The 10,377-nt window shown below is 38.5% G+C and overlaps 1 long non-coding RNA gene across 1 annotated transcript; it reads right to left on the bottom strand.

Annotated features, from left to right (window-relative positions):
* Positions 1-710: 710 nt before the first annotated feature.
* Positions 711-5,876, bottom strand: LOC122847196. Its single transcript, XR_006373347.1, has 4 exons — positions 5,824-5,876; positions 4,600-4,710; positions 3,010-3,151; positions 711-2,912 (listed from the first exon to the last, which is right to left on the bottom strand). It is a non-coding gene; the product is annotated as an uncharacterized LOC122847196 (long non-coding RNA).
* Between the last annotated feature and the right edge of the window lie 4,501 nt (positions 5,877-10,377).

The raw sequence follows: 10,377 nt of genomic DNA, 5'->3' as shown, positions 1-10,377 counted from the left end.
AGGAACTAGTTTGAACAAGTTTGCAATACAAAAACTTTGCTGGAGTTTGTATCAGGATCCTATGACTTGACTTGATAATATTTGTCCCAATCTAAATAGCAAAAGTTTCTCAAATCTGGTTGACTGTTGGGAAATATCTTCACCACAGCCCACTTTCAGTGACTTCACAGATTTAGAGCTGACTTATTGCTAATAACTGAACGTTTTGCTAAATACGAAAAATGGATCTTCATCTAGAGCTTTCTGGCAGACACCTCCAGATTTTGCATCATTTGAACTATTCTTAGTTTATTCACAGAGAAAATACCCAGTCCCACCGGATCATGATACTGCCACCACCATGTTTCACTGTTGTAATGCTGTGTTGTCAGTGTTCAGGCTGCACCAAACCTAATACTTGTAATTGTTTCCCAGAGTTCAAGCTTTGTTTCAACCCAACACCGATTTCTGAAACCTCAGCTGGATAGCTAGAAGACCAGTTTTAATTTTCAACCCCTCTGAAATAAAGTAGTTTCAGAGGAGTTGTAAAAATATTACCAAGATGGCAATGTCTAGGATTATCTGTCCCCTTTCTTTGTGATTCCCAGTGGTTCTCAAAAGTTTCCAAACCCCTGCTAAAAAGCCATTTTTTTCAGTCTTTATTGTAACAAATATGCTTCACAATTTAGCTGAGAAATTAGGGAATAAAAAAGAAATTACGTTGCTGCGCGTGCCTGCTTGCAGAGGTGTACACATCCTTAAGCTACTACTTATCACTTTTTGATTCACAAGCAGCATCCATTCATATTTGGTACGGATCTATCAGCATCCATTCTGACTTGCAAATTCTCTCCAAATCTGTCACGTTGTGATGACATCTGTTATCCACCGACTCTGGTCATGTGATGCCACAGATTTTCTCTCAGTTATGGTCCTGAACTCCAGCTTGGCCTTCTTCTGGTTGCCATTCTATTGTTGATTTGGATGCATGCTTGAACTCCGATCAAGAAAAGTAAAACCTTTGTCATCAGCTTTCTAGTAGACCGCCGAAGTTGAACTGACGTGTTTAAAACTGTTCATGCTTTTACTCGTTTTAACATGATGTTGATGATATTGTCTTCCCCTGGAAGATTTTGGTTATATTGGATATACAACACATCTCTTCACCCGATTACTTTGTCCAGATAGATAAATAGTACAGTGAGTTGTTGACCCATGTAGAATATTTATATTTATCTTGACATTTTGTCATAATGAAGTCCAGTTTTTTTGCAATTTTCTGTAATCTCATATTTCCTCAAATTATTAACAGCTGTCCACTACACTGTTACATTTTTTTATTTGTTTATTTTTTAACCCTGCTGGCTAATGGAAAAATGAGATTATCCTGATATTTTCAAAACTGGAGCTTTAACTACATGATGCAAATTTAACAACAATAATAATAATAAAAAAACCTGTAAAGTACTAATGTAAGGTCTTGTCCACTCATTCTAGCTGTTTTCATTTTATTTTTTTCCACTTGAATCATGTATTGTAAAAGTCCCATTATACAAGGAAAAAATTAAAGATGATTTTTAAAGGTCTTACATTAAAAAACATGACTAATACAAGAACCACGCATATACCAGCGTCCTTCTGTCAGAGCTATCAGACTTTCCTAAATGTTTCATGCATATGGATTATTTCATATTCCACTGATTACGCCAAGGGTCCTGCCTTCCTCTTAATTGTAATGGCTTCATTAGGATGCACATATATTCTGAATCACTGCCGGGTGGCCACCCTCTCTACATTTTAATGTGACCTCTCAAGCACCCAGCTAATTGAAGGCACAGTAGTCTTCTTGGAGATACTTAAATTTCTATCTTTTCCCTGAGTGCTACTTTGTTCTGATGCCGGGAGGGCGGCTATGCATACACGCATGCAGCTTTGTTCCTCTTGTGCGCCTTCGAGTGTCGACTAAAGGCTAGAAGCTAATCAGCAGCGGCACGGACAATGAGAAACAGCAATTACCATCTGGTGGTCTGTGCTCACAGATGTGTGGGTGAGCATGACTTATACGGTCTCTCGTTTTGATGGTCAGCCCATTCTCAAGAAGGACACCGAGACTGAAGTACGCCCTAAAAAAATTCAGTTGAAACTATGATGGACTAACGAACACGGCTCATGTAAAATGTTGAACGTTTTCTGAATACATTCAGACAATCTTCTTTTGCTTCTTTAACCTGACAAAACAAAAAAAGATGAATTTGCACTAAGAAAAAAATTGAAAAATAGCAACAAAGTGGCTCAAAAAACAAGATCTCATCTTATATTAATACGCCTGCCGACGTCATTGTACAATAGTGGCAGGGAAGTCGGGAATAACTTACCTAACTTAATCGTCCTTTGTTTCTTTCTTTCATATTCTAATTTTTGCAAAGTTGCTTTTTAAGATGGGGAAACGATTTCAGATGGGATTTCAAAACATGAACATTAGCTTCCAGGTAACACTCGAGGGCTTCAGAGTCCTCAGTTTTGGTCGTCTGATTTCTGACGTTTTTGAGTTCAAAAACTCTCTCCAACCATTTGTGCCAGGCAAAAATTTAAGGTTGTTTTCTCAATTTGAATTTTACTGTAAAGAGATGTGATAATTTGATTCCATTAGAAGTATGTATTCTGATTTTCTCAGGGATTTAAGTTTTACTTCAAATGAGCCCTCTTGTGAGTTTTTCCAGTTTTCCTTCCTTGTCCTTGTCCATTTTTTTTCTGCAGAGAGTACAGCAAGCAACTTCAAACCAGCAATCCCTGCTCTCATTATGACATTAATGAGAGAGAGAACAGTTTTTTAGAAATCTGTTCCCTCTCTTGGTGGCTTCTCTGTATTAGCAGACGGATCATAGGAACAGCTGTCCGCTATTCTTGCCAGGCTGCCGTGTCAGTGCGACTCCCTGAAATGACATTAGGTTCGGCGGAGGTTAAGTTCAGCTGATGCTTTTGTGCAATGAAAACATCCTTCCTTTTAAATGTCACTCTGACTACACATACTGGGTCGTAGAAGAGGACCAGGGGGGGCGTCTGTTGCCATGGGAAGGTGAGGAGGGCGGGTGAAGATGCTTTGTTGTGGGGAATCCCCACCAGCATGGCTTTAAATCACCTGAAGGGAGGGCCACTTTCATAATCAGGCGTGCTGTTTAGAAATAAATAAAAAATTTATCAAATGACTCTTTCATGCGTCGACATGTTGCTTTCCCTGTCGTCAGCTTCTTCCTCCTACCATTGCTCACCCTGACTCTTCTTGAGAGGGAGGTTTCAGGTCTAAATGTGTGTATGGACACAGAGTGATTTAGCAGGGACACCTTTCTAAGGCAGGAGGTGGCTTTATTACAGCAGATGCTGAGGCAGCTGCAGTAACTTTCAATATTCAGAGGCCTAGGCAGTTATCTGCAGCCTGCGCACTATTTTTAGTTAGTAATAAATAACATTCATAGGAACCCCGACCACCGTCTCCTTTTTCCAATATGCACCAGCAGCAGGGTTTGAATATGATAATCAATTTGGGACCAAGTGTGAATCTGTGACTGATGCTGCTCCAGTCAAGGACAATCAACGTCTGTTTCAGAAACCACAGTCAGCATGGGTGTCCCTTATTTTCAAACTCATCAATTTCACTTGAGGTGAAAATTTTGCCCTTGAAACAGTGGGGGGAAATAAGTATTTGATACACAGATTTTTCTAGTTTGGCCACTTTAAACGATTAGTGTAAATACAGAGGCATGCTACGTAAATGGAATCTACAACCCTAAATTTAATGGAATTTACCACAGAAACACATTAAACACCAGATCTGCATCTGCATTCTTTCGCCCATTGTCCACATGCCAATTTAAACTAATAAGGCTAAACATTTTTTGCTTCATCTTTATTTTTTAATGTCAGACGTTTGCATCGCAATTTCATAATTGCACACAAAACACACATTCTCCACATAATAAGCTGGTTTGGGGCTGTTTTACCGCAAACAACAAACAAATGAGTGTGAGCAGAGCAGATGTCCCTCCAGTTTGTTCGTGTCCAGATGTACCCTCTGTTTGGAGCTATTAGCCAGGGAGTCCACCCAACTCATCAGTAGTTGGCCCCAGCAGAGACAAAACTCTGTCCATGCTGTCAGAGAAGCTGGTTGACACCCCCAGTAGAAAACAGAACAGCTGGTCGTTAGATACCCTTTTAATTTCAATACTGTAAGACCCGGGGGACAGGCTTGCATAAAAGTCAGCTGCAATTTAACACAATTCCCCGTAACTTGAGAGTTGGAAGACTGGGATCAAAATTTAGCAAATTTAGCAAATTAAAATCTTTGACGTCCCTCTAAAGCATTCAGAGAACGCCACCAGAAAATTACTTCTTTTTTTTTTTTCATGCATATGCCGTGAATGCTAAATAAACCAAGCACTTCATGGCTGCTGGTCAGTAACACGATCAACGTACTCCAATAACACACAATCCCATAAAATAACAAGATAAATTGAAGCACGTAAATCAAGGCTTATCTGTTGAGGCCAGGGAGGGCTGCAGGATGTGAACCTATGAATGTGTTTTTACGCACATGTACATCTCCTCCCGTGCACGCACACTTACCTTCATGACAAATTTTAGACGGAGTGCTGGAAATGAGGCCGGATGTTTCTCCGTTATGTGTCCGTCTCTGGAGAATGGAGCGCATGCTGCCTCAGCATCACTCCAATCAATCTGTCACCACAGAGCAAATAATCTGATTAATCTTTAGAAGAGAGGAATTCATCTTAAAAAGGGAGATGGCTTTTTTTTTTCTTACATACTCAGATGTCCTGTTTACACGGGCCTATTTTTCAGCCATTTTTTTTCTTTTTTATAGTCTTGTTCTTCACCTCAGTAAGACTGGAAAACCGTGTTTGTGTTGAAGTAAACGACAAAGAAGAAAGGACTTGCAGTTGTGTTTGCATTGTTAAGTCATAACACAAAAGGCGTGTGAAGCATTTCAGATCTGATGAGAAGTAAAACAATCCAACTGAATAAAATTAACCTAACTAACTTAAAAGGCTCCCATTAAAATCTGACATCAATTATTTTGACATCTTAACAAAAAAACTAATTTTAGGAACTAAACACTCTATTACTCAGACGAGAGAGGTTGAAAAACATTAAGCAAATAAATGATACATTTTGATCATGCTAGAAGGCCAAAGCACATATATCAGATCAAATTAATTAAAAAGCAATGCACACACATTCAACAGATAAACAGGCTGGTCTATATCCAATGAAATGATTCTCCTTTATTTGCAGGGGTCCCCAAAGTCGGTCCTGGAGGGTCGACTGTGGCCTCCTGCATGTTTTAGTTCTCTCCCTGGTTTAACGCACCTGGATCAAATGATGGCTCGTTAGAAGGCCTAAGAAGAGCATTGACATGCTGAAAAGGTTGTTGGTGCCACCAGGGAGAAAACTAAAACATGCAGGATGCCCTTAAGGACCGAGTTTGGGGACCTCTGGTTTAGAGTTTCACAACAGATCCTTTATCTGAGTGGAAGGCAGGCATGTGACAAAGTGCTAAGGTTTGTCTCCATTTACCACTTGGCCCTTAAATACATTTTTTGATTTATTTAATCTTTCCATAATTGTTCATGATGCTTTAAATTAAACATTGCTGTCGTATCCTAGCTTCTCTCACTGTCACAGGTGGTAGCATTATGTTGCCGTCAACATCCATGTATATATATATACTTTTTAAAGCTAACACTACTAAACCATTAGATAAATATGAATGTTTATTTTGTTGCAAGGTAAATTTCTGGTATCTTATTTGTTTGCATCTTTTATACTCACCATTGCTTGTCCTTTAGTTGCTATAGACCCAGCAGGTGTTTGGGAGGCCCAACAGTTCCTGTTTAAATGAATGTATGACATCACTGATTACATCACTGGCCACTCCCAAATGGAGTGTTTTCTTTTTCCTGTGTTGTATTATTTTTCTTCTTTAAAGTAACCTTTTGGGTTGCTCTGTATTAAATGCTTTATTTTGCAGGTCATTTGCTTATATATGGGAGTTTGCAAGTTAGATCAGTAATATTTTACATTTTACTGAGTGATGTAAGGTTTCACTGCTTTAGCTTTCTGATCTCTAAGTAGAAGGAATGGGGGGGAAACTGTAGCATGAGTTATGTAATGACGAGGGACCAATGGTGGAGTCTTGAGGACAAATGCTTTCCAGATACTGTTGTTCTGTTCTTGTTGAGGTCAAGTTGTGAGTTGAAATAACCTCCGTGGGAAAAAAAGGTATTTTTCCACCTGCTTCATCCAGATGAGACATCTCACTATCTAGTATCAGAGTCTGCCATTACAAAGGGGCCAAATTGGTTTTAAATTCTAATTTTCCTTCAGCTGTGTTTTAAAGGAATTTTCAGACAAGTTGTATGCAACTGGTACTCACAGTCAGGCATGGAGGAAGATTTCTGCTGGTGCTTTTAAGAAAAGGTTGGATGTGACAATTAGACGTAGTCGAGGCAGTTGCAACAAGAATGACGGCAGAAGAGAGAAGCAGGCGAACACATAAAAACACACACAACCAGGCCACCTTAATGAGATCTCCAAGGTGATGCTCACAAACTCCTCCAGGTGGTTTCCAAGGTTTCCCCAGACCAAAGTGTATATATCATCCCTCCAGCTGGGTCTGGGTCAACTCAAATGTTTCCTCAGAGCAATTAAAGCCTTGAAGACTAAATAAAGAAGCATTGCAACCAGATTGTTGACTTATCTCAGTAAGCAAGCAGCAACCACAAGTTAATTAGATTTTAAGTCATTTGGTACTGTGAGATTCAATTGTGTATACTTGAATTTAATTTGTCTTTCACAATATTTTACTGACTTCCCAGATTCATCCACTCCAGACTATTTCCAGTGTGGATGTAGAATGCAACTGTAAGATTAGGAGGTGAAAAAGTCATGATTTATCAAAATAAAAAAGCATAAAAAAAACCCAAACTAAATTAATTGAGACCAGAAATACAAAACATGTGATCTCTAAGTTTTTGTTGTATCTAGACAAAAGGGTTATGGTTCCTGTCTGACCGAGTAACATGAATAATTCTTCAACGTATAAAAAATATTCAATAATTTCCATTTCAGTGCAACTGTTAAGGGACTACACAGACTAAGATGTCCTTGGGGTAAACAAAAACAGCAAATTAATAATGCAGATAACAAAAACAGAGATACAAGTTCATTTTCAGTGCAGGGTTTGTGTTGAAATTCGTGGTTGAGAAGAACTTAATGAGTGCAAATTAAGTGTTTTATAAACATGAAATCTCCATTGCAGAGAGCCGGGAGTCACTTTTCCTGACTGTCCATGTGTATGAAGGCTGAGCTAAGCACTCAGTCCAGATGGCAGATTATAAGCAAGGTCACACACATACAGATAAACACGGTGGATCTTAATGAAATGATTCTCCGCTGTTGCAAATCAATGAGTGCATGTCAGCCCGGTTTTTATTTGAGTACCATTTGAGAAAGTTGGCACTGAAAGGCTCACCTGCCTCATGAAGGGTCGAAGTTCAAGGGCTAACAATAGGAAAGACATTGGGCAGAAATACAAAATCTAAATATTCTACAATGTTATCACACATGATTTACAGCAGTTGGGAAAATTATTTTTTCATACAGGATGTGGACAGTTTTTCCCTTTAAAAAGACAATTTTTATTTAAGCTTTTGTTAGTATTTTGTGTTGATTCAGACCATCTTCAATTCTGAAAACTGTTTATTTTAAGTACCGGTAGGTGTGACTAACAAGCAAAAACATGGGAAAACTCTATATAGTACACAAGTGCCCACATACTTTGAAATAATTGCTAATTAGTAACAAAATTGCCCCCAATGTCCTGCTTCTGGAGCCAAAGTCAAGCATTCGGCATGCTAAGGTGAGGAAATCATCAGTGCAGGCAGAGCATTTGCATAGTGTAGCGTAAAACTAAGCATACTCTGCAAAACACAATATCTTATCAAAACAAACTTACAAGTAACTTTTCAGGAAGATAGAGGAGTTTCCTTAATTTTTTTATTTTAAGTACTACTTCCACTGGTAGATTAATTCACTTCTAATAAAAAAATTTTTTCTCATGTTCTAAGTTGGACAGTGCTTCATCATTATTTACTTAAACGTCAGCATCATTTTATGCCATTAAAATGTTCTATTTTGTACATTTGGGGACAGCAGATGAAAGATAACAAGCATTTTGGACTCAGACCAAAAGTGTCGCTTTTGACCATAAAACCTGAGTGGTATTCTGATGTCAATGTTATCAGCTGTGCCGAACTGTGAATAGTTTTTACAATGGACTTCGAGCACAGCAGAAGGACCACTTCACTTTATATAGAAAAGACAAACATCTAGCAAGATTCAATACAAAGCATTAGCTGGATTGGATAAGCTTATCTGAATGACACTCTTTAGGATGTCTTGAGTCAAATATTAACCAGCTTCAAAAACAAATTATTTTTTGTGTTTTACAAACTGCTGGTACAAGAGAGGTTAGAGAACACCTTAACTTATATTGTAATTCCATTTTTTAAATTGCTCATTCTTTAATTTAACCCATTCACCGTTTTACGTGGGTGAAGCCAGGTGGAAAGTCAAATGTAGGTTTTGGTCTTCGGCTAGAGGCAAATTCAAAAGCAAGGAAACACAAATTTCAACCATAGTTAGTCAAAACTAAGCTGAAACAGAAGTATTTTTCCACCTGCTTCATCCAGATGAGACATCTCACTGTCTAGAATCAGAGCCGGCCATTACAAAGGGGCCAACTTGGTTTTGAATTCTCGTTTTTCTTCAGCTGTGTTTTAAATTAATTTTCAGACAAGTAATTTGAGGACAAACATTCTGCTTTGCAGCCTATCCCGTCTAATGGAGCATCGTTTTTAGTGCCTCCTCACTTTGTTAAAAGCGGTGAATAAAATAATGTGAAGTGGGCTGATTAAATGGGCCTCGGATTCAATTACACGGGTTGTGGAGGTTGCACCGAGAGCTAGTTGCTGCGTAGAAGATACTATCGGAGTCACAGAGTGAACATCATCAAATGAACTGGTGATTTACCTTAAGGAATAGCTTAAAAACAACCATAAATGTACTGTTAAACAATCAAATGTCCCATCTTGTAGAAAAGAAAAAGCTAGATTGAGCAGTGTATTGGTTTTACCACATGTGAAAACCCTTCACCTAAATTTAGAGGGATAACGTTTCAAAGGTTTACTACTCCAAGCATTTCCCACACTCAAAAGGAGATTAATCTTGAGTAATCTCCTTTTGAGTGTGGGAGATCAAATGCAATGAGATTCTCTGATTGTCATTTTTGGACCAAAGACTCCGTCTCATGTTTCACAGGAATGATGCAGATCCTTGATGTAAGTATTCTGGGTTTTCTCTGTTGGTCTTTTCTTTTTTCTTTTTCTTTTGAGAAGTAAATGCTAAATATTAAACATATGACAGCACTAGAAGGAACAAGCTAAGATGTTCCTAATCATTCGATGATGCCTGTGAGTCAACATCGAATGATTAGAAAATGAAAAAGGGAAATTCAGCCTCAATTAGAACAACCTGAAGAAAGATGCCGTACTGCCGTTTTTATACTTTGTGAAGCCATTTGCAACAAGCCAGTACACAGTTTCATCATGTCTTTCCCATCCAGGGAGAGAAATATTTAAGAAAAATCTCTTAGAGTTATGCCAAATCTACTCTATTTCCCGATCTTCCTCTAACTGTCACGGCACCACATGATGCTGCTTGAGATCTTAAGCCAAAACAGAGCCAGGCGGCATTAAAACTGTGTTTTTGTGCAAAAAGCACTCATTTGACAACATTGCTAAAATTCCGCCTGCATTGTATTCATTCCAAAAAAAATGAATGCAGTCCATTCTCTTGCCTATCACATCCTACAATGCTGAGTGCTGAAATGATCGCAGCAGTCGGGGGGAATGAAAACACTAATCTGGTGTCAGCAGGGAACGCTTTCTTTTGTATCTTAAAAAAGCAACATGAACTGCCGAAGAAGTAGCTGTAACCTAAATCACATTTAAATACCAGTGATGTGCATGATGTCTTCCTGTTTTCCAGAAAAAATGCCATCCGTCTGTCAGGTGAATTCACATATTGGGGGATTTTCATTTAAATCCACATTGTCATGTTGTTGTTTTTTTAGTAGAGTAAAAGGGTTTTCAACAGAAAACCTGCTATACCCGCTTACACCCTGCATAATAAAACAATTTAACTACAGAAAGCAGACTGCAAACAGGATATTGGGTTCATGTGTACCATGTGGAAAATAGTTTGAAAAGTTGCAGAGCATTTGAGTGTGTAACTCACACAAAGAGAGAGAACTGAAGAAATAAC

The sequence above is a fragment of the Gambusia affinis genome, linkage group LG17, assembly GCF_019740435.1.
Source record: "Gambusia affinis linkage group LG17, SWU_Gaff_1.0, whole genome shotgun sequence".
Taxonomy (NCBI): Eukaryota; Metazoa; Chordata; class Actinopteri; order Cyprinodontiformes; family Poeciliidae; genus Gambusia; species Gambusia affinis.
Note: the sequence above shows the minus strand (reverse complement) of the source record. Positions and strands in the feature narration are given on the sequence as shown.